Source organism: Neopelma chrysocephalum, unplaced genomic scaffold, assembly GCF_003984885.1.
Source record: "Neopelma chrysocephalum unplaced genomic scaffold, ASM398488v2 Primary Assembly neopelma1_25, whole genome shotgun sequence".
Classification (NCBI taxonomy): domain Eukaryota; kingdom Metazoa; phylum Chordata; class Aves; order Passeriformes; family Pipridae; genus Neopelma; species Neopelma chrysocephalum.
Window position 1 is genome coordinate 11,371,849 of NW_020897694.1, and position 25,521 is coordinate 11,397,369.

Consider the following 25,521-nt stretch of genomic DNA (forward strand, 5'->3'; position numbering starts at 1 on the left):
GTACTTTTATGTTTTGCTGATTACAGCCTCCAAAATCTGGTGTAGCATGCTAAGGGCAGATGGTTGTAAAATGTTAGATACTTCTCTGAAAGAGAGCAACTTCTTTTAGTCTTTTCAAATTTGCTGTCAGGAAGCTAAAGTTGATATCAAAGGGCTAGAAAGAAAGAGCTCAGTCATTTCAAATTTGAGACTGGAAGCAGACTTTGACTGTCTGGATGGATTAGTTACTGGAATACAGCATCCTGGAACCTAGAGAAAACATCTTGGAGACAACAGATGAAAATAACAAAATGAAATAGCTGCCTGAATGAAACCAAACTTGCTTGTTAGTTAACGCAACCTTGCACTTCTCTAACAGCCACTTTCAGAAATGCAGTAAGGGCAAAAGCAAAGTTTTTATGCTTTGTAATTCTGTGTAGGACTTCTGTAGAGCTGGAAAAGTTTTCTTAAGGGGAGTCCCAGAATTCTGCAGGTACATACCAAGTATGTACCTGTACATAGTCTGACCTCAGTTACTTGAGTAGAAAAGTGAGTGTGAATTTTTTTTGGGGTTGTTTGAATAGCACCCTCCATAGATGCATTTTGTAACACAGAGAAGATTTTTCTGATAATCGCTCTTTATGACAACTGATTCATAATTTTTTAAATGTATACATTTTGAGAGCTGCTAAGATCATCATAAAATATGAAGCAACATACTTTTATGTTTTGTATGTCTTTGCAAAATTTCCTTGCTTCCTGAAGATTTTTGTAAAGTAACACTTAAGCATTCTCTAAGTAAGAAACTAATATTCCTATACAAACAAATCTCTGCACTGATGTTGTCTGGAGAACACTATTATAATGAAAAACCTGAAGTCTCCAATATTGGGGAGAAGGAATATACATTTCTATGTCTCTGTCATAGGATAAACAGTCCTTTATAACTTTCTAACTCTGCAAAGGAGCCCTGCACTATTAGGGAGGTCTGAAGGCAGCGCATGCTAATTAAAAGTCAGGGTCCAAGCCTGCAAAACTTTGGAAGTAAAACTGTGCTTGACAAATACTGTAAGCCAGTGTAGATGGTTCCAGCCCAAAATAGCAGCATTTTGTGCCCCCCAGCCCCTTGCTGCTCTTTCCCAGCCCTGAAGCTTCTCCACCCCTGCAACAGTCTGGGTCTTAGGGGTGGGAGGACTTGCTCCAATTTAAAATTAATGTGGCAAAATGGAAAGGAAAAAAATGAGATTAATTTGGTATGAGAAACTGTGGGGAGGAGAACAAGGGGCTTGGTTGGTCAGGTGAGACTGTAACTTTTAGTGACAGCACCCTCAGCATACGTATGTGGGCTCTGACTGCAGCTACTGGCAATTTACATAGTCTGTCAGTTCTGTGTCTTTGGCAACCATTTCTCTTTGCTTTTTAATAATAGGGGAGATTTAACCTCTGCAGAAAAGCTCATTTCCATTCCTCCTGAGAGAAATGCCCTTAATTTACTTTTTTACTTTAGTATTTTTCTTCCTATAACTTATTAAATGTAAGTCAGACCAAGACAAGAAGTAAGGTGGTAACACCAGGTCTTAGTTCCTTTCCACTGTTCACATAGCCAGCATCGATTGCTAAGAACAGCCTCTGTTGCTTTGCTCATTTTGGAGATATTTCTCTCTATGCAGTTTTAATATCATTTCCAGTGAGTACGTGTTAACCAAGTGTATTGTGTCTGGCTGATCTGGAGTTCATTTCCCCACAGTAGCCCCTCACAGTGCTACGCTTTGCAGTAGCAGCTAGAAAGGTGTTGATAACACACCGGTGTTTTGGCTACTGCTGAGCACAGAACCAACACTATAACATTCCTTACTTAGTTGAGGGCAGGATCCTAGGAGGGGACCCAAGTAGGCCAGCTGACCCAAACTGACCAAAGGGATATTCCATACCATATGACATCAACTCAGATATAAAAGCTAAGGCACAGAGCAGAAGTGGGGGCATTCATTGTCTAATGGCTGCCTGCTGAGAAACCGTCACTCATACCGAAGCCCTGCTTCTTGGGAGTGGCCGACCATGGCTGCTCATGGCAAGTAGAGAATAAAACCTTCTGTCCTTCGCTTCTGCGCACACAAGCTTCGCTTTGCTTTTTTGCTTTAAATAAACTGTCTTATTTCAACCCATGAGTTGTCTTTTTTTTTTTCCCTTTTCCACCTTGCTCTCTCTCCTGTCCCTCTGGGAAGGGGAGTGATAGAGCAGCTGGGTGGGCACCTGGCATCCAGCCAAGGTCAACCCGCCACAGTCCTTGTCAACCAACCACATCAAGGTAAACTCATCCCACAGTGCACTGAACATGACAAAATAAATATATGAAGTTTACGGCTTTTTTTTTAAGCTGGGTGCTATTCATCTTGCTGAAACAAACAAACAAACAGAACCCTCTGCTTAGCAGAATACATCTTCAAGCTGAAATATAGTTCTTACTTCTCTAATGTGAACTCTACAAAGGAGCAATCAGTGTTGAGTAGGAAACTTTCAGTAACAACTAAGTTGACCTGCAGGGTTTTCATGGCTGATGACAAAGACCTAAAAAAAAAAGAAATTCTGCCCAAATTCATATTTCTCTGTCACATGGAGGTCTTGGCTATTTCGTCCTTGTTCATAAGGTCTGCCTCTGGGTTAGCTTTTCCTCTGGAGTGTTCTGAGGCCTTCTGTGGTCCACAGACAGCCCCAGGGTGCTCCCCAGTGCCTGGGCACAGGCCTTGGACACAGCCAGTCTCAACAGCAGTCTCAAAGACACCCTTATCAAGTGTTCTGGTTTGTACAGTGCACTTTGGGGTTATACGGGACTTTTAGTCACAGACTGGGAAGAGGATTCCCGGTTCAACTGACTCAGGGTTCGCCTGCAGTTTGCGACATGGCCTTTTCCTCACCAGTACTTCCACGAAATCAGCTTTCCATCATAATCCACTATCTCATTTCCGTCTATTCTCATTGAGAAAGGGCTAACATCAAAAGTACAGGGTGGCAATTTCAGGCAGATGCAGTTTCAGTGTATTACGGCATGCAGCTCATCAGAAATTTCATTTTCCCTCTAGAGATACTCCCCTGATCCCCCACAGCACAGTAGTCTCAAAAGAAATCTTGAATTTATCAGCAAAACAACTAGCAACTTCCTCACAGCTAGAGAATCTATCTGCAAATGGAAATAGTTGAATTGAACCAGCTGCATAGCACCTGGAACATTTTCATTGCAGAAATTTGTAGCAGAGGAGAAAATTATCTTTTTTTTTTAATCTATCATAAAAATATTATAATAATAGTCCCACTTACTGAATTCAGGGTTTTGTGCCAACGGCTCTCTGGAGGCCCTGGGTTTTGCTTTGTTTTGTGGGGGTTTTTGTTGTGTGGAGGTTTTTGTTTCATTTTGGGTTTGGTTTTCCATTTGGTTTGGTGTTTTTTGTTGGTTTGGTTTTCTTTTTTTTCCCCATAAGGCAATGGTGAACTCCAGTGTCCTCAGAGAAACAACTAGGGTAGAAAGTCCTTGTTGCCCAAGTATCACAAGGAACAAGTCTCTGGGGGAACACAGCCAGTCCTGGGGGAATCCAGCCAGCTCTGATTGTGATCATTGCAGGGGCAGTGGTGGCGTGAATATAGTTGTCTGAGATTATCTTGTTCAATGATCTTTTTCATTTACATAGTCCAAATATGTTCTTTACTGAAAGCAGAAAGGCCACTTCAACCTCAGAATGCATTTAGTTATACCTCAACTGCTTCAAACAGAAAAAGCAAAGACCAGCATTTCTGTAAGTACCCTGCTTCACTGCCATTGGGATTTCCTTCATTATAGACTTCCCACAGGTGACATTAGGATGTCTAGGAATCAAGACACGTTGACATACTGAATGTTCCCCTGGAGAGTTATCTAGCATTTTCTTTCCAAATTAGGATGCTTAGCAAGCCTGGGATATAGAAACTAGAACTGCACCCATTGGAACTGCAGATGTTATAAATACAAATGGATAGTCAAAAGCTGTTAATTTTTATGTGCATAAAATGCACACACAAGAGAAGAACATAAACCAACCATAAAACAGATGCATGGTTTTTTCTGATGCTGTGCTCATAATATTATACCGAATGCTGTGAAGTTCTCTTTTTCTCCCACTTATTTATTTATTTGCTTTCTAAATGTTTGTGTATAAATTCAGGTCTTATTAAAGCTCTTGGTTGAAAGCACTGGCTGTAACAAGCTCTTGAAGAGGCTGGCACTGCAAAAACTTTCCTCTTGACATCTTTTGGAATGCATCTTTATTCAGGTCTGAGATGTTCTTTCAAATCCAATGGGAATGAATATACCTCCTCCTTTAAAAACAAAACAAACAATAAATCCCTTAGGTCTCTTGGGAATTAATTAATACCTCATTTTTTTGTGGAAAGGGAGCACGAAGAAATTCTATGTCATTCCGAATATTTCAATTTTCCACTTATTCTAGTGATAATGCTGTTTTGTCAAAATAAATAATTTCCTGAGGAAATCTGACTTGCCTTGCTACATCCTTCTGCCTTGCTAATTTTCTTCTGATAAATACATCCCAGATATATTTTAGTAAGAATTGATTATACTCAAAAACAAAGCACTGTCTTCCCCTGAAATGTTTTTGATGTGAGCAGTTTGAGGTTAAAACACAGTGTAAATCTTCTTTTTGACTGAGCTTTGTGTTTCATCTGAGTAGATAGAGCTCTCATCATCTGCCAGGTACCCTCATCCAAGGGCAGAATGAGCATCTTAGGCATTGCAATTGGAATTGTAATATGTGCCATGGCTCCATGGTCTGATGCACTTCAATGTCACCTTACTTTCAAATACAACCTTTCAATTTGAAAACAGCAGAACCTTTTGTTTCCATGTATCAAAACAAAGAAGAATCCTTTAGAGAGCTTTCAGATCTGTTATAAGAGCTTGTTCTGCTCTTCCATCTTTTTGACCTGATTTAAAAGGGAAGAAAGTGTCAGAAGTGGTGGAAAAGGAATTCCAAATTCTTTTTAAGCACTGTCTCAGTGTCTGCTGTGCAGTGCCATTGCTCACCAACATTGTTTTCCTTATCCTAACAAAATTTATACAGCCATTTCAGTGTGTTTTGCTGAAGCAAAGACTGTAGGACTTAGACCATGTGAGAACAGATAAAGATATAACATAAAATCCCACTGATGATGCTATGTTGGACTACAGTTGTTTCATACATAAGGCAGCCCACTCACGCACAGATTGGAAAAAGTCTTGACATTTCCCATAGATGGTTTTCTGAAAAACAGTCATTAGCTGAAGTGTGAACTCTAGGGCTCAATAATATTCACCTCATCTTTTTGAGAAGAGCAGTTCTCCCCACTGTCAGAGTAAAGGAGGTCAAATCTGTGCCCTGTAGACTCATGCTGCTGGATAGGCTGCAAAGATGGATTTTTTTTTTCTTCCTGTATACTATGGGTGAAAATTCAGTAGCTGGCCCAGTGAAGTATTACTTACCTGAACAGAAGTCTGAGATTTCAAAATTAAAGGGCAAGAGGTCTGGTCTGTACTCTAATTCATAGATCAATTACAGTGTGAGGACCACAGCAGAAGAGCACAGCTGGTAAATTCTCCTGTCACTGAATGTAAGAGTGCAATAACAAGGCATGCTGTTACTTGTCATTCATATTATACAAGAGTTAGTGCGATACCCTGCTATATTAAATTTTTACTCAGACAAAGTATATTTAATAATCTGTAGATGAATAATGCCTTCAACTAATTTAAAAGAAATAAGATTTACGCAGTTCTTATCATCTCTGTCTTTATACATGACTAAAGGTTTCAGGTGTTCTTTTTACTGCAAGGAATGTGAATTAACATGGATGAGAAAAATGCAAATCTATGATTTGTATATCAGGAATCTACCAAATTTTGCACCTTGCACTTCCTTAGTCATTTCTCATGTGGATTTCAGCAGATATTTCATCCAAATTGCACTAGTAGCATTTGATTGAGTTTGTCATATTTTGCCTTGCAGTATCAGAGGCAAGTTTTGTCTCTTTGATCATATGCGGAATTTTACATTAACATGAAGGGAACATGATCTTGGAAAGCAGCACAGAGGAGGGGTCCAGCTGGTCTGCCAGTACATGAAGGTGCTCTGGGAATGGCTCTCAGCACTTTCTATAGCCATAAGCTCTTATATTTTCCATAGGGTCTCTGTCTTTATAAGGATTATGCTTGTGAGTTACTGTTTCCACAGATAGCCATGCAGATTAGCCTGGTCACACACATATAGCAGCTGCTGCATATATCAAGAATTATTTTCAAAATGTCTATATGGAAGTTCCTATTTCTCTCCATTGATTATTGGTAACATAGATTGTCTGACCCTTAAATTACTAAAGCTGAATGAGATAAACATGACTCTTAATTCAAAGGTGGGTTGATATAACCCAGAACAAAGAGTATAAAAACAGACCAAAGGGCTTCCTGGACTTAATTCTTGTCACAGTAAAAAAAACCCAACCAACCAAAAAAAACCCAACTAAGAGTCAGTTCAAAATGCCAGTAGTAAAGAACTGATCACCATCCTTGATATGCCATTCAATCCCTTAATTACTCACAATTAAAACTTGTTCCTCAGCTTCACCCTCCAGCCATTAGATGCTTGCCTGACAGACTGAAGCAAAGATAATCAAAGGCTACATCCCCTAAGAACGTATATAACTCTGATTGTTTCACTGTTTGCCTTCTCTTCAGTAGGCTATGTAGACAAAAGTCCAGGACCTTTCCCCTATAAGTTGAAATCAAAGCCATTTTTCAAATTCTGGGAGGAATTCTTCTCATTTAATTCAAACTATGTATTAAGTCACCAGCTCATCTAATTTGGATGCTGAGACTTCAAAAGTGAAAGGATAGCAGATGTCAAATTGGGTGAAAGGAATTGTCCTCTTAGGATTTCTAACAGTTACTAGGGATAGAGCTACAGGATGAGCTTAAACTAGATGCCTAATCAAGGCTAGGTGAGAACATATTTATGCAGTATACCAAACCCACAAAATCATTCCCCAATAGACACTCAATTCTGGGTGACTTCTCAGTCCTTCTATATTAAGCAGTTAAGAAAGAGGTCACAAACTTTTAACAAACTAACACACAAATTAAAACCCTCCAGGTTCAGAGAAAGCATGGGAAAGTTCTGATTCAGAAAATTGCAAACATCAAAATAATCATAAAAAATAGCTATATCATGCAAGTTTGCACTCAGTCATAACCACAGCATCTCCCCTGTGGCACCATAATGTTAAATATTCAATTTCCAGCCTTGGAGCGATTTGTTTTATGTATTTATTGAATAATACTGGTATGCTGATAACCATATATGGTTATAGATGGTTATAACATCTTTCTGCTGCAGTTAATTTTCTTTTAATGTTACAAATTATAATAAAAAAGGACAGACTACTGCATAAATCAGTAAGATTCTTCCCTCTCATTTCATGAAAAAAAACCAACAGCCCAATTCGGATGATAACGTCATGCCAGCTAGAGGTCCACTGGAAGAGGCATCTTTCATGATGAGGTAGAAGTGTCATTTCATTCACTGACAAAGCTTTTGCTGTGGTCTCTACAAAAGAACCTCTTATCTTATCACTGAACACAGCTGTAAGCTTTATAATGTATGCTGAGACTGCCCAGCTCCAACTCCTACTGTAAAAACCATCAGCAGAAATTTGATATGCAAATGTATGGACAGTTTCTTGTCCTTGGGCTAAGTATGGCAAGTATTTCTTATCAGGAATTCAGTGATACTTAGAGATTACTTGCCAAGCAGTTCTTCATAACATGGGTGAGGGGAACTCACATGCTCTATCACAGCTCCTGGAAGTTGAGTGTAAGGCTTGTTTAAGCATACTGCAATGGAAAACTTTGGGGTTAGAAGGAGCATAGGGAGCATATGAAGTCCTAGCTTAAGGCTTCTGTACAGAGGTAAAATTGTCTTCCTGTGCTTACTATCCAGTCCCGAAGTCATGCATTGAAGGATTGCATTCATTTTGTGTTCCCTTAGTTTTGGAGATTCATGTTATTTGCCCTCTATAACCCAGTTTCTTCTTTGGAGTGTCTACTCTGCAGGAGACAGTCCTTTGGAGATACGACTTGTACCTCTTATTTTTGGGAATATGATGGATTCCACCTCTGCAAGAAAACCCAAGCAGCCCATGCCTTTGTCCCATTGTCTTAGTTTTCCCTCCCTCTCCTAACACCTAAACATAACCCTGTTCTCTCCGTGCTGGACCACAGCATGTCCACAAAGACACAGCTTGTCCTCAGCTTCCCAGGCAGGAAGGAACACCTCCTCATAGAATTATAAATTGTAGAACATCTCAAGTTGGAAGGGACCCATAAGGATCATTGAGTCCAACTCCCTGCCCCTCACAGGACTATCTAAAACTAAACCATATGACTAAAAGTGTTGTCCAGATGCTCCTTGAACTCTACAGGCTTGGTGTTGGGACAAGTTCCATGGGGATTCTTTTCCAGCACCTGGCCACGGTCTCAGTGATGAACCTTTTCCTAGTGTCCAATCTGAGCTTTCCCTGCTGCAGCTTCATTCCATTTCTTTTTTTCCTATTGCTGGTCACCATAGAGAGGAGATCAGCACCTCCCTCTCCACTGCTCTCCTTGGGGAAGGTGCAGGCTGTGATGAGGTCACCTTTCAGCAATGAGGGCACCCCTCAGCCTTCTTTTCTCCAGGCTGAATGAACTAAGTGACCTCAGCTGTTCCTCGTAAGTCTTGCCCTCAAGACCCTTAACCACCTTGGTTGCACACCACTGGACATACTCTAATAGTTTGCTGTCCTTATATTGTGGTACCTAAAACTGCACACAATATCCAAGGTGAGGCTGCACCAGTGCAGAGAAGAGTGGGACAATCCTCTCCCTCAACCGACTGGCGATGCTTTGCCTGATGCCCCCAAGGACACAGTTGGCCCTCCTGGCTGCCAGGGCACTGCTAACTCATATACAACTTGCCATCAGCCTAAACCCACAGATCTCTTTCTGTAGGGCTTCTCTCCAGCCTCTTGTCCCCCAGTTTGTATATATAATCTTCATTACTCCACACCAGCTGGAGAATCTGGCACTTGCTTTTGTTAAATTTCATACAGTTGGTGATTGCTCAGCTCTTCCTAGTTTATCCAGACCTCTCTATCATCAAGGAAATCCAGAACTTCTCCTCAGCAAACTTACTTGATGTACAGTCCACTCCAGTGTCCTGATCTTTGATAAAAACATTAAAGAGCCCTAAAATTTTGTAGTTTCTCTTCAGAAGAGAAAGCTTTCTTCTCCCACCAATGTTTGCGTCACTTCAAGTTTAAGGCATGAGATATTTCCTTGCTAAACATGCAACGATACCCAAACTTCAGTAGTGATTTGTAAGGAGATAGAAATTCCTGTACGGAAAACATGCCTTTTGTGATTTGAATCATACATGATCTTATCCTGAATGTTCAATTGGCTGCTGACCTACTTTGAATCCTGTAACAAAGCTGTCTTTTTGGGAGATTCAGCTAATTTCAGTTTAACAATGGAAAAGTTGTGGATCTGAGCTGTGTAGTCACCTGAGTGTTTTCTCAATGTGGGATAGAGAAATAGGTATTTTCAGAGGGCGGGGCATCCCACTAAATCTAAGACAGTTTTTAAGCATGAGGTAAGTCTGCCTTTGCAGTGCTTTATGGAAAAATTTCAGTTACTTATAGGGACTGATGCCCAATTTCCAGTGAGGAAAATATTTCTACACTGTCTAACTTTAAGTACCTAACTACAAAGCCTAGAAGGTTAGACTGTGATTCTTTGGATGATGGTGTGGAATACCAGTCTCTTCTCAATTGCCCTCTGAAGAAATTGGTCTCTCCTCCTTGATAATTTAATTGCTAATCTAGGCACTCAACATTATGATTTTTGTGTATTAGGTGTCCCGGTTATATGGCAACCATGACAATGCACCATCTGCCAAAGTATATGGATGAAAACTTATTTTTGTGGCAACTGGAGATGCAAGTGTTTTGTTCTTCTGAGTTCCCTACAAGACAGGACTGGTTTCTCAGATATGCAGGAGAGCTCATCATAGAGCCTCTGCTATGGATAATTATGTACAAGAGGGAAGGAATCCAGCCTCACGCTGCATTACAGGGCTAACAGTGAAAAATCCTGTAGTAGCACCATGTGCCTAAATTGAACCTGGCAGCCAAAGATACTGTGACTCCAGACTGCCATGGTGCTCAATAAAAACCCTCAAACATGTAATTTTGAGCAGAAAGTCTTTTTGTACGTAGGATAATCTGAGAGGGAACAGTTTTCCTTTGAAGCATAATGTGCCATTTCTTCCCGTTGAGAGTAAAACCTCTACCATTGAGTACCACTGAGGTTACAATTCTATTTTTGCAAGGCAGAAAGATTCACCAGTAATTTTGTTCTCCTACTCTGAGGACAGCATTGGGCAGTGTAGTCTTGCAATCTTCTGGTAGAAGCTGTAAATTTGTAATCTCAGGAGCAGGCTCATGGTTTTAGTGTACTATCTAATGATTGCATTCAAATGCAATCAAATGACGTACCAATAAATATGCATTCAAATGGACATACCAAAAAATATGAAGACTGTGACTGAATGGAGAGGTCTAAGCAAGTTGCAGCATTTCAAACTGCTTAAGTGGTCATGTTTACGTTTTATTTCACCTCATAGTGCAAGGAGATAGAAATAGGAAACATGCTGTGAAGTACATCTTTTTTGCATGTGCATAACTTACCACTTCTGAAGCAACGATTATACCTAAAATAAGATCTTCTGAGGTTCCAAATTCAGAAAGTGGCTGCTATTATAAGCATCTGTGAACTTCAAAAGCCATTAGAGAACAGCTGTATTGCAAGGAATGTAAAAAGCAGATTTTGTACCTCATGAATATTTTCCTGTTTCATTTTTTTCCCATCCTGTAGAGGGACTTCTGGTGTGTTTTGGACTTATTTCACTTTTCATAACAAACTAAATATTCAGTGCCATAGGGACATTTCCATCAACCCATATGTGTGTCCCAACGTCCAGGTTCTAGAGACATCTGCTTTCTAACCCAGTAAATATTATTTATTTATTTGTTTACCAGAAGAGGAACTGCTCCAGGTGGGAATAATAAAATGAACATCAGAAATTAATGGCTGTTTCTGAAGAGGAGCTATTTTACTGAACAATTTCTTCCTATTCCTACTCCATCTCAAACTATACACACACAGTTCTGTGTTTAGAAAAATATCATCCCAAAAGACATTTCTCAAAAATGAGTTTATGAAAAGAAGGATTCTCACCAAATTCTAGTAGACAGAGTATATGCACTAGCTCAATATAACATTTAATCTGGATTTTATTGTAGGTGGAAACAGAATAGCTTAAATGTAAGAACAGGAAAAAGATGAGACAGCAGGAGGCTGTTCTGTAATGACAGAATTTCCTCTTTAAATAGCACCATCGTGTTCAGATTGAGCTACAGCTTCACCTCCCAATTTTGCTTTTAATTGAAATCTCTGCGTAAGCAGACAAACCAGTTACAGAAGGTTGAGATCAAACATTATTCTCCAGTTATCAGCTATGAAGATTTCTTGCACCATCTGCTGAAACATTGAATACAGACATAGTATAGTGTCCTGAGTCCTGTTTGAGATGCAGGCTGGTTCTGCATGATAATTCTGCACTACATACAGGGAGCAAATAAAATAAAACAGTCATATGCTAGTCAAAATATCTGTATGGTATCAAATGCCATTTAGACTCGGAATGCAACTTTTTTTTCAGACCCAAGGGGTAGGAGGAAAGTAATGAAACAAAGATAGGCATATCAAGACTAAAGAATTTCCAGGCTGCAAATTGTCACATCGGCGATTGTCCTCCCTGCAGTGAGCAGCAATTTGATCTTCGCCTTTAAACAGTTATAATCAAGACTATTTGTTGGTTAGTGTGTACACAATTCTAGTGTTCTGCAGATGTGTAAAGGGCAGTTGTGTGCTCCACAGTCATGTGAAACTTAACCGAAGACTAGTAAGGTCCAATAGCAGATAGGCATTTCCTTTGGACTTAACTCAGGAATGATTATACAAGCCAAAAGAGGGAAGCAGTTGTCTTCCTTCCAGTTGCCTCTTTTCCTAGCCATGTTAAGAAAGCAGTCTTTTTTAAAAAAAATAAGACAAAAAAAGAGGACAGTCTAATAAGCTCATGCAAAAAGAGGGGAACCAGGCTTAGTTACAGATATCAGGCTGTCTTTGAAGCAGTGGAACTGATGACTACAATCATATCAAAAAGATGGGTTGTCCCTGTCTGTCTCAACCTTTCATTTCCCAGGAGATTTTCAAGAAAGAGAAAAAGAAATATCTTCTCTGACATAGCTCATTATAGTATGAGCTAAAGCTATGTCTAAGCACCTACAACAGCCCAACATGCTGACTTCGAAAATAAAAGTGCTTCTTAACTTACTAGTGAAATTTCTGTTTCTTCTATGACACAGTCAATAGAATCTCTCCTGAGCAGAATCTCTCCTTTGAACAATTAGGCATGAGGAGGAAGAAAACCATCTTGACTACCTCTTTCACAATTCATTTGCAGCAGTACTAGTATGTATGGCATTGTCTCTGCATTTTCAAATGATCTGCTCAGGCTTTGGATACTCTCTACATGCCTCTTGGGCATGTGCAGCTCTCTATGCAATGCAGTGAATCATTGAAAGTTACTCTACTCTGTGTACTGCATCACCTTGAGTAAAACTATGAGCCTTCGCTGTTAAAAAACCCATGAGAAACAAGGAGAAACCAGACAGCAGGTAAGACTGTCTGCCACTGTTTAATTCCCATGTCCTGGTGCTCCGAGGAGACAACAGAATAGCATAGTTAATACAGAACCAAAGTGATCATAAACACTTTTCATCCCCCAGGAGTAGGCATCAATAGATAAATAAATATTAACTGTCCAAAGATTCCTGTCTTCCTATCTTTCTGCAGATAATTTTATGACTGTGGTGTTGTAGAGTGACTCATAGAAGTCATATATCTGTAAACCTGGTCATCAATCTGAACAATATTTATTTTGTATTTCCCAGGAAGATCCTTGGATCTTAGAAGCACAGTTTTTCACAGTTCCTCTACTCAGTTACACTTGGAAGCACATGGACAAATTAGACTAAGGTTATTTCATGCCTGAAACACTGTTCTGATACACTACAGCGACTCTTACAATACCCTTGTGATCTACCCTATCAGTACACCTGTCATACATTTACATTTTGACTGATTGACTACAGTGAAGATGAAAAACATTTCTATAAATCTCTACACTAAACCAAATACCTGCTGTTGCTGTCACAAGTACCAATACACATTTAGGAATATCCCAGATCCCTTCAATTAACACATGTGTGCATGTATGTACCTGTACATACACATAAATACATGTGTGTATATATAAAGGAACATAAAAAGAATTAATAATAGGTTTCACTCTTCATTGTAATTTAGCAGCTGCCTATTTTAAGACAAACTAGAAATCAATCATCAAGTTCTGATACCATGGGAAATTCATATGTCTTTGGGTCAGTACCCAACCTCATACCTGCGATTAACCTCCAAGTGTTTGGGTTTATTTATCTAATTTCTACACATTTTCTTGCATCTCTGCCTCCCAGCTAGAGATAGAAATAGAGGTGAGATTGTTGAAAAATTTAGGGACTACTTCCTGTTATTTCCACGTAAATGGGCCCTAGTTTGGCAAATATCCTCAAGACATTTCCAAAACAATTGACACATGATTCGTATCAACATAAACACACTCACTTTAAGGGAGGCATCTGCTTCAAAGCCCACCTAAACATGTAGCTTTTCGAAGCTTAAGCATTTGCTGTTTGAAGTTGTGTTCTGAGAGCTATCTTTATAGAAGGCTTTGAACACAGGTTACTGTGTCATACAGTAAGGGAAAATACTACACAAAGATGGGGAAACAGGAAAGAAGTCTCCAGGATACTGCCAGAATTTCTTCCACCCTCATTATCCCTGCCAAGGCATATGTGCCCAGTGTTGGGGGCCACACACTGTGAAGGTGGGGATCCAAAAGAAGACTGTCAAGGGGAAAACACTGGCAAAGATTAAGGGTGAATGAAAAGAAGATCTACAAGCAAAGACTGCTGAGGTGAATCAAGTTGTTAAATCCAAAGAAGACTGAAGGACAGAAACAGCTTTCAGAATCACCATTGCTAATGGCAGTAAAGAATACCTAACTATCAGATAGAAAAAACACCAGGAAAAAGGTACTGATGGATGGCATCACCCTCAGGTGAAGAAAGGACCAGATATCCATACTGACAGATCTGTACTTGCAGTTAACTGCGTACATTATTTTCTGGAAAACCTCCTTCTGTGTATGTAGGGATCTTTCCTTTCCCTTAGGATCTTCCATTTCTAAAAGTGCAATAACATATTCTCCTCTGCCTGGAACAAGATCTTGGCTTCAGTCCTGCCCCATACTTTAAAGTGGAAAACTGCACGCCACCATGACTCTGCATTATGGCTTTATTAATATAATAAATAAATAAACCCACACAACCCAGAAAGTTGAAGATTCAACAACCCGAATCGGTTTATTGGAATGGAACACCACCTTTTATATGCACTTCAAAACAACACGTGACTCCCTTGACCAATCACCATGGGGTATCTCATTGCCCATGTGCATTGGAGTACTTTTGGGACTACATCTCCCAGGGTGCCTCATCAGCATCCCTAAAACACGCTTTCTACACTGCATCTTGCAAAAAGTCTGGGCAATAGGTAGTGGAAAGAGAAGGGAACAGTGTGAGTAGTTTAACAACTGAAAAAAAGGTCACTTTTGTTTTTAAACTCTTTTCAACAGGAAAGACTGAGATTGAGTGGTTCACCCTACAATAAGGATTTGGGGCATTTTCTGAATAACTAGGATATATGCAATTGAACAATTAGCAAAATGATTTAAATACAGCCCAGGTAAATATATTGAATATAAGACTTCAAATGGAAGAAAGTAATAATGGTGGCTACATCTATACTGCCAAATTAAATATGTGCAAGAAAGAGCCTGAGCTCTGATCATCCACAATGCTAAGTAGTTATCTCTCTCCCTGGGTTTCTTTGTCTCTAGTGATCTCCCTCCAAGAGGAGTCTGCTGTGGAAAGAGCTAACTCTAAACAGTGTGGACTGAGGCCAGTTGGTGCCACTAGACTTCAGTAATAAAGATCAATTCTGGTTTTTTTTTCCTTCATCACTATTGACAGCTGCTATGGCCTCCTCACTTGTTTTGTGCATGGCAGCTAAATTCCTTTTGAATTTAGTTTTTTTTTTTTAAAAAAAAAGGTTGAAAATGAACAAAAGCCAATTCTCAATAAGTAGTTCCAGTTTTCAAATACATCTCTTCAAATTGGTTTGGCCCAGTAATTCAGACTTAAGGTTTTATATATATATATATATATATATATATATATACACACACACTTGAAAAAAAAATTTAAAAAATCACTAATTTACACAGTCCTTCTCTTCAAAGACCTTTCTTTCAAGAACCTGTGAGGGCGTGTTTGTGGAAATGTAGAGCCTGTTTCTTCAAAACAACACATTACTTATTTTTTCCTCAAAGCATCTAAAATGAAATTTAAATTGATAGCAGAGTTTACTTACACATGTGAGGCTCTGGGCCTCTCTAAGCTCACCTCTGACAAGTGGAAGTGGCTCATAGAGCCTGTAGTGTTTGTACTCTGCAAAGTGTGATACCCTACGAGGCTCTGAGCTGACACCACACTAGTAATCTTTGATACAGATAGCTATTTCCATTTATGGACTGCCTGTTTTAAGTGTCCACTAAGTCCTTTAAAGTTAACTCTGGTATCTCTGCATCATGCTGGAGCCATTTTTGCAACCCTTTGTTGTCCTGTGTTTTGGGCTCTCCAACATCTACCCTAGGCAGCCCCTCTTGACCAGGCTCAAAGTTCTCCCTTTCCATTGTAATTTCAGTTTTAGCTGGCTATGTCTAGCCTTGGGAGGAATAATACCTTCTAGGCTGACTGAGGATATCTGGGTGGGTGGATAGCTTCTCCCCTGAAGCAGAGATGAGAAAAAGATAACAAAATCTTCCTCAAACCCATGCAATTAATGCTGCCTTATCTGCATAATAAAACACTTGTCCTTAGCTTTTTAGTTTTTTAAAAAGACACTTATAGCCTACTTTTATTTAACCCTTTGCATTCAGACAGGCAATTCAAAGCTGAGCAGAGAAAAACATGCAATCTCTAATATATTTCCTGTTCAAATGTCAACATTTTCCTTGCTGATTATAATAAATGCTGTCATATTATGTATAATGTTAGTTTGCCCGCATTTTTCTTTTTTTTATTACCAAGCTTTCTGGTGTATTGATGCTGCAAACACCTAATTAGCTTATATTTTGCCCCATTTTTCATGAGCTGAAAAGTGTTAGTGAAAGAGAGACTCTTTCTGATCTTTTTCAAGTCAAGGCTAGGGCTTGAAGTTGGTATTAACAGCTTCCAAAGGAAACTACATGCAGCTCTGTGAAACTAGAAAGCATCCCAAAGGGGAACTGGAAGGAGGAACAAATGAGAAAATAAGGAAGAAGATGAAACATTCTTTAATGATATCCTGAAAAGGAAAGGAAACATTCTGGCTCCTGGGGGGTATGGTCCTTTGGGGAATATGTAAGCACAACTACATACTCTTCCAGCAAACATCTTCTTCACTAGTACATGGTCTTAGATTGCTTTCAAGTCAGCTGCTTCCCAGGAGCTAAGCATTGAGTGAGTTCCCTTGATGTGCATGGATGTTTTGACAGGCGTGGGTGCTCCCAGGGGGAATCAGGCAGGACCCTCCAGGAAGCTAGAGCTGCTCTCTGCAAGTGTTGACTGTGGAGAGAGGGAGCTGGTTGTGCACTAGCCAGGCTGTAGACATCCATGGGCCATGTGGTAGACACAGGTACCACATCCTCACCTCAGTACCCCTAGTACACTGAAACTGAGAAGGTGCTGGGGAGCCTTTTATTTATTGACTTTGTTTCTGGACAAAAGTGATGGGCTTATTCAGTACAGCAGGTGGTATATTTTTCTGTTCACAGGGAGTGTTAGATGAGATACAGGGTGGAGCTCAGATCCATAATGCTTTGGTGGGTGAGTTAATATGCAATAACACTGTTCTAGTGAATTTTGGTCATAAAAGGAAGGAAGAAAAAAAGAAATCTATGCAACAGAGCATCTTTCAGATGCTCCTTATGAAAACAGGCCATCTGGCTTCACTGCAGTACATTTGTTAGCTCTCCAGCCTACTACTGTTCCCCTGCTGGGTGGCACATGCTGAATCTGTCACACAACTAGAACAAAATTATAAATAAACAATGGTGTATTCAAATAAAACAGGACTTTCTTGCAGTAGGCTTATAGGAAGAAAAACGAAGCCGAGAGGCAAATTGTTGTTCTTTTGTGTGCAGGATAGCAGGTCCCTTGTTCAGCACTGGAACAGATACTCAGATCTCCCTGGAGGAAGATGCCTTTTGCTGAGTGATGCTTCTCAGAAGTGTTGCATATGCAGACTCAAAGGTATTATTGCTGGCAACCACTTGGGCAAGTTGGTATCTCACCCACAGTCATGGTCCTATTTTGCTGTTCACTGGCATGTGGTGAGAAACAGCTTGTAGCACTCCAGGTTTCAAGAGAAATGAGGGCAATGAGGAAGCAGAGAGATGAAGTCCAATACCAAGTTAATAGGAAGAATGGGAAAGAGAGCTGGAGATTCCAGTAGAACAACTGGTATATGGGATTGCATTTGCATCACCATTTGTGGGTATTTTGTATGCTGTCTCAGATACTGAGCAGTCCTCTCCTTTTCTCTTAAATAATCAGAGATCTTCTCCAGAGTCAAGAGACTGTTGGATATGAGAAAACCATCTGAACTGCAAATCCATGTGAGCCAAGATGCAAGATAGTTATTTAGGACTTCTTGACTCTCAATCATGCCCTTGTTCAGAAAGAAAGTGGAAGAAAACTTACATGACAGGTCCCTGACAGTCAACTCCATCCATAAGTCAGGCTTTGTATGCCTGTGAACTGTATGACAGTGTAGTGATACATCATAGTGACACCTCCTGTGAAAGACAGAAGAAGCTTTCCATTGGCCTATGAGTCAAAAGGCCATGTTAATCCTGGATGCAAGCCACCATTCTCTGTAAGCAACAGCTTTCTCTAGACTGAGAAGGCAACAGGCCATGCTGACTGGGATATTCTTCTATTTTTTTCATCCCCTAAGTCTATATCATTCAATGCCTGAACAAATAACATTGGGAAATGGTGCAAAATTGTTGCAAGTTAGATTTCCCCGTGGACATGGTACATTTGCACAGGCTGCAGTGTTCAAAGGCCAAAAGCTGGGTTGTCAAAAGATTAAAGACTTATTCTATTTCAGACAATCTTCAAAAAACAAAAACCCACTGGGTCTGGTTTTTCCCAGTTCAACCTTCTGCAGCTTATTTGAAGTCACAATATATGAGTGGAATTGTTTTGGATTCATCTTCATGGGAGTAAAAGATAAGCTGGGCTCATGGGGGTGAACAGATGTTTCCTGAGGCATAATTAATGTCAAGAGTGTCTGTATGTGTGTATGTGTTTGTGCATGCACAAAACATACAGTTAGGACCCCTCTCCTCCAAATATACAACCCCACAGACAGGTACACACACAAAAGGCTGTATTGGTGGTTTAAAAAAAGAAAATTAAGAAGGAAGATGTAGGAGCTATTGAGACTGCTGTGCCATTCCATGGAAAATTTCAGCTGCTTTCAGAGCAGTCTGCCATCAAAAGGGATGGCCTGCTACTCTGCCCAGTGTTGGTCCCAGGTTTCTGCCCACTAAAGCTGATCACAAGGTCACAGAGAACACAGAAAAGCCATGATTGTACAAGCAGTCCAGGGAAAGTCATGGGAGAGAGGCAGGACTGGCGCTGTTGGCAACAGAAGGGACTTCTGTGGGTACAAGGGGGATGTAGGACATCACCCTCATTTTGATCTCCTTTAGACCCATTTGTTTCTGGAGGAACTCCCACAGAGTCACTGGAGTTCCAGCACTGACACATCCATCCATGCTCCCCAAAAAACCCAGGCAGGGTTAACCACAGTACACCCATGCACAAGTTTCAGATGAACATTTTTTAATACTAGCCGCTCTTTTCGGTGTTAAATTCAAACTTGGAAATGCCAAAAGCTCCATACAAAAATCTCCAAAGACCATAATAAAAAATCTGGCAAGAAAGGTACATGTCCCCATTGTCTACATTAGGAGCACTGCATCCAGCTCTGGGGTCCCCAGCACAGGTAGGACACAGATTTGTTGCAGCGAGTCCAGAGGAGGGCCACCAAATTGGTTAGAGGGATAGAGTGACTCTCCTATGAGTAAAGGCTAAGAGAACTGGGATTGTTCACCCTGGCTTTGGGCTGACCTAATTGTGATCTTCCAGTACCTGAATTGAGTCTACAAGAAAGACGGAGAGGGACATTTTACATGAGCATATAGTGACAGGACAAGGGGGAATGGCTTCAAACTGAAAGAGAGAAGGTTTAGATTGGATATTAGGAAAAAATTCTTTACTGTGAGGGTAGTGAGGCACGGAACAGGTTGCCCAGAGAAGCTGTGGATGCCCCATCCCTGGAAGTGTTTAAGGCCAGGTTGGATGGAGCTCTGAGCAATCTGGTGTAGTGAAAGGTGTCCCTGTCCATGGCAGGGAGGATTGGAACTAGATGATCTTTAAGATCCCTTCCAGTCTAGGCCACTCTATGATTATATGAAACAGCTCTCTTAAGGCAGTGTAATCCACTCACATACTGATGCTGAAGTAAGCTAAAGCCGAGAAACTAAACTAAAATCAAGTAGGTAGAGGAATAGACATCTCTGGATTTGCTATAAGGCACCTCTATTGACATGATGCTGTTGGTGTTACCCACGTACGCTCACCATGAATGTGGGAGACTTGGGTCTGGGGCTGTTCACAGCCTGCAGAGACTTCACAACTTTCACAGTCCTGGAAAATGTTCAGACCAGCAGGAAATGAGGTACATTGACAGGGAACAAGTTGCTCATCTCCTGGGAAAAAACCAGAGTGGGCAGAGGGGAGCCCAGACGGGAGCTGAATCCTACAGTATAGGACAATAAATACATTTTAATTTTGACCAGGTAGTAACAAAAAAATAATTTACATTTTCCTCCACTTTAAGCACACAGAAAAGTCTTGCAGAAGCCAAGAGTGACCATGCTGTTCTGAAATGTGACCGTCAAATGGCTCATGCTACACTTGGGTATCTCCACAGCCAATAGCAGGTACTGGAAGAATGGCAGTGTTGCCTAGTTCTTTTAGACTGTGTCCAAAAAAGGTGTTTCAATACAGCCTTTTGAACTGTCATTTACTTGTCACTTTGGCCAGCAAGAGCATTTACCCCACCGAATCCTTGAGACGGTCCCTGCCAAGAGGAGCAACATTTGAGTGCAACACTGAGCAGAAGCTCAGATCCAGCAAAGCGTATTCAGGGATGTATGTACACGTGTAAACCCATGCTCTGATCGAGGTTCCCTGAGTGCCTCCTGATGCTGGCAGGGTGCGTCTTTAGCAGGAATTAATTTGGTTTTCCCACAAGTACCCATGATTAAAACTTCCGCTGAACCGTCACAAGTGTGGCAGCAATCGCCTTCCTCTTGCATAGCAGACAAGCCAGGCAGCAGCTCCTGTCACTGCTAGAGTTCTATATCTTTACCACACCAGAGGCCCCTTGCACAAAGTGTGGCTGCCAAAAGCCAAGGCTGCTTTCCATTATTCAGGTTAGAGTTCATTCTCTGGTCTGTGGGGAATCAGACTACAGGATCAAACACTTCTCTCTGTTTGGCATTGCTCCAACAGACGTGCAAGGGAGTTTTGTTTGTGTAGAGACAGATTTGTCCCTGGGTTCCCCCCAGGAGAGCTGCATATCATGCTCTGCAAACCATGAGCAAAAGGCATTCTTGTTGTAGTGAATTATATTTGCCAGATTTAATTTATTCAAATAAGAAACATATGCATCCATTTCCTACTATATATTGTTTATAAAATCAGTGGTGAAGCATCTCCAGAGAGTCGTGAGCCAACTGCTGCACATGACCTGCCTGGGGATTCAGGCTGCAACAGGAAACTCAGCTTGGAACAAGAATTCTCTCTTAAATGAACTTTTGAAACTGGATCTACATTGTGAAATATTTGGATGTTGAGCAATGGAAGAATGTGGAACATAAACACTATCAACTTCTTCCTTTGAGCATTAGCAAGCTTCAGCAAGCAGGCTAGGTGCTACTCAGGTACAAGGCACACAAGAAGGCTGGTCAGAAAGCAGGGCTTGTTGGTGTGCCTTCATAACATGCTGGTTCAATTGTACTCCTTGCCTCCTGATAGCTTTTCCTTCTAGTTACTAATGTGGGTGAAGCATTTGCAAGTGAAAATTGATAGTAGTGCCTTTTGCTCCTTAAGTCTCTGTGACAGCACTTTCTTTCCTGCCTATGATTTTGCTAGGAAGTAGCGTTTGATTGTTGAGAGGGTGTGTTTGTGTCATCCACTACGTCCTGAATGTTCTGCTCAGAGAAATCTAATTTAATCAGGGATTACTTGGATGTCCTACTGAGCCCCCCTAGGATTTGACTTGCAGACAAAGAAAAGAGGGCGTGCACTTTATTGGCTCTAATTCAGTAATGGTCCAAAGCTGCAGGGAGTCAGCTGAGACCTCAACAAAATATCCTGCTGCTACACTAAAGTGAGCAGAAGAATAACATGCCCTTCTGGAAGCAATTCTGAGCCAGCAGCTCAACAATAAAGAAAGGCCCCAATTTTTTTTTCAAATACTGTCCCAAACCTTCTTTCTACAAATGATGCAGATTTGTACATTATACAATTTCTACCTGTCAACAGTAGTTTTGATTTGTTCAAGGGTAGCTTGCAAAGAAAAGCCTCAAGCAAGAGTAGGGCACTGCATTGCTTTCAAGAACAGACTGTGTTAGAAAATTTCTCTTCAGCCAGGCTGAGTGCCAGAGCTTGAAACCAGCCGTGAGCTTTAGTGTCATCACAGAGCTGCAGTGACATCTTTAAATAGCACTCTGACCTTCAGGATGGCTGTCCCAAGGACACCTCCCCCCACCTCCCATGTAACTGACTACATAGTCATTCTGTCCCACAAGTCTGCCTACTTCACCCTCATCATCCCGAAGAAGTAATAAATCAGCAGTGATGAAGAGGATGTGGATGTGTCACTGTTCAGCTGTAATTCAGTAAGCATTGGTGACATTGGGCAGCAAAGATCCCACTGGAGATAAGCCACCCCAGAGGTACTCTAGGTCACATGAGCGTTATGGTTGTACTGAAGCCCCTTGACAATTAATCTGTTGGTTTTGCTATTATGAGCTAAGCAAAAGGTGGTGTGGGCAGACAACTGAACTAGTGCCACAGATTATATGTCCAAGATATATCCAGGTAAAAAGTATGCATAGATCTAAGACAGAGATAGAAGAGACTCTTTTTCCTTTCCCTATGAAATCATGCATCTTTGCTGTCCTGCTGACTCTTAATTTATTCTTAATAAAGCACTTAGATATTTGTCTAAATTTAAAGCATCATCTCAAACAAGCCTGGTGACAAACTGACTGTGTTTTTTCACTGATTCACTTCATACAGTCACCTAGGCCCAAGATTAACAGGGTACTCAATCCATTGCTTTTCTTACTTTTGAGCCTCAAGGAGTTCTAATCCCAAAGAGCTTGCATCCAAGTGTAAAATAAGAGAAAAAAGGGTGAGGACAGACAAGCAATGAACCCTATAGATGAATACAATGAGCAATGGCCTCGGCAGTTTCCCAGCATGTCTCCGAGACACCTCTGTGAGGAGTCTGAAGGAGTAGGAAGTGGAAGTTTGCAGATACATGGGGAGAAATCCTTGTCAGCTGAGAGGTAGCATGAAAGCACATGGCTGCACACTTTGCTGAGACATGCATAGGAGAGAATAGGAAGATGCTGACACTTAAACCTGAAGTCAATGCAACTCTCTGCATGCCTGAAGTTAGGCAGCAGCTGAAGAGCTTTGGCAAGGTGATTGATTACAGCTGTACGAACTGAAGGAAAAAGTACACTTGAGATCTCACAACATTTTAGCTTTGAGCTTCCAAGCATACTTAGTCTCATCTCTGTTTTTATACAGAGTTGAGGAGTCTCACTGACTTGGGTTCTCCCATCTCCACTGACCATGAATTTGGCTCTGCCATGCCTAAGCACTCTGCCCTGGACCATCAAACCACTTCTGTGTGTTTATTTTTGAGCAGGTGAGCAGTCCCATTACCTTCATGATTCTTGTATAATACATTTTTTTACGGATCTACTGTTACCACAGTTATCTCTATTATGTTTAATCTCATTTTTTTCCCTTGCTTCTGGGCCTTCTCCCCTAAGCTTTCCTCTCAGTTTTCTGATAAGGTATGTACTTTTAAGTGTTACATCTTTTTGCTCCTCCAAGTTTGCATTTGCATAGACCTTTAATTCACAGTGAAAGTGTATCCAATAATTAACCAGCATCACTTCCTTCTTTATTATTAAGGGAAGACAGATCTCTGTTTCATAAAACTACACCATTGTTATGGTACTCCAGAATGTACTCATTAAGAAGAATTATACAGACAATTAAAGACTGTCATTTAATTTCTCCTTTTTATTTGTGGTTAGGAAAGTGAATGAACTAAATGTGTAAGTTACTGACATGGTTGTATGGATGTTTTGTCTAGCATATTTTGCCAGATAGCTGCCCCATTGCAAGAAAATACTGAAATAATTACCTTTTTTTCCTCATTGGTTATCACAGCTGAATAATTTCTAGATATTTAACAGGTCTGGTATGGATATAACAGCTAAATTTCATACCCAGCATGACAATATTCAACAGAGATATTGTTCAGTAGGAGGATGTTTTTGTTTGTGCATTCAGCCTTGCCTCCACTGATCTAAAATTAGATCTTTTCTGGAATTCTGTGCCACTGTTGTATAAAAACCGGGCTGAAAATAGGAGCTAGTATCTCTTTGGTGTCTAGCGACTACCCTAGAGTCAGGTTTTCTGATAACATTTTGAAGCTCACTCACTGTCACAGAATAAGATGTCCGCGTCCATCCCTCTCTCCCATTTTTACTCCTAATCCTGCTGTGTGCCTGATGCTTCATAGGTCTTTGAATGCATAAAAAGCATTGAGTTTGCAGGTCATTACCCCAGTATATTCTTCTTCCATGTAGTTATTCAGTTGGCTTTCAATCTTGTTGTTGTTTTCAACTGCAATACTGAAGTTTGTAAACTCTTCCAATTCACTACAGCATGCAAAGAAATCTCTTTTCCCCCCTTCATTTTTCAGGTGGTCACACTTGTCCACTAAAGAGAACTGCAAGAATAGGTTTTCTTACAACAACAAGTAGTCAGATCTGCTTCATATGAGAGTAGTGCTGGGATGGTTTGTGACCATGAGTTCAGGCATGAAGGCCACCAGACTGCTACTGACATGATGCAAGTGGCCAGAAAAGTGGTTGCTGGAGTCCAAACTATTGCAAAGCTCTGCAGTTTGTCCATATATCAAGTTTGCACACTTGGAATGCATCAGAAATAGAAGTGACAGTAATAAATTCTCTACAAACATTGTGCGTCAAATCTGGTGGCTGGGTTTTTTAAAATTTTATTTTTTATTTTAAAAATAAATCTTAATTTACTTGCCAGAGCAATGCCAATTTTTGTTCTATAAGAGTTCAGTTTCTTTTAGGAAGTACTGTGAAGGTGAATGATGAGAACCCTGGAGCATATATTTTATTGCATTATATTTTTCAATGAAGTACTAATGACCAAATCAGTTTCTAGACTGATATCATTATTTACTTGATCCATACACTGTTTCTGCATTCAGATATTTTCCTACCCATACACTTTTATGAATATTCTGTCAGCAGTGCAAGTAACTCAGAACTGAACTTGGTCCTCTGTAAGTGCCTCCACAGCACAGCAGTGCAGGACTGTCATGAGCATTCTTCAGTCTTGAGTGTAGTCACCTCCACAGTAGCAACATTTAACACAGGCAGTTGTAGTAGGTGGTCTAGGGATGGTCAAAATATATTCTGAAGCTATAAATTATTGCAGCTATCAAGCCACGAGGTGACAAAGACAGCAGTTAAGTCTGTATCTGGAAGTGACTCCATCAGTCTGGACAATGACAAGCCAGAGTTGGATGCAGGCACAACAGGCATCAGCAAAAAATTGCTCCCTAGCAATGCTGTATAAAAGCAGGCATTCAGAGTCAAGAAGTGTTAGTTGGGGAGGGTAATATGTGCCTTTCTCAGTCCACACATTAAATCTACCCTTGAAAATGGATAGTTTTTCAAGGAGCACCCAGTGAGAGATCTGGAACAGACGGTTTTA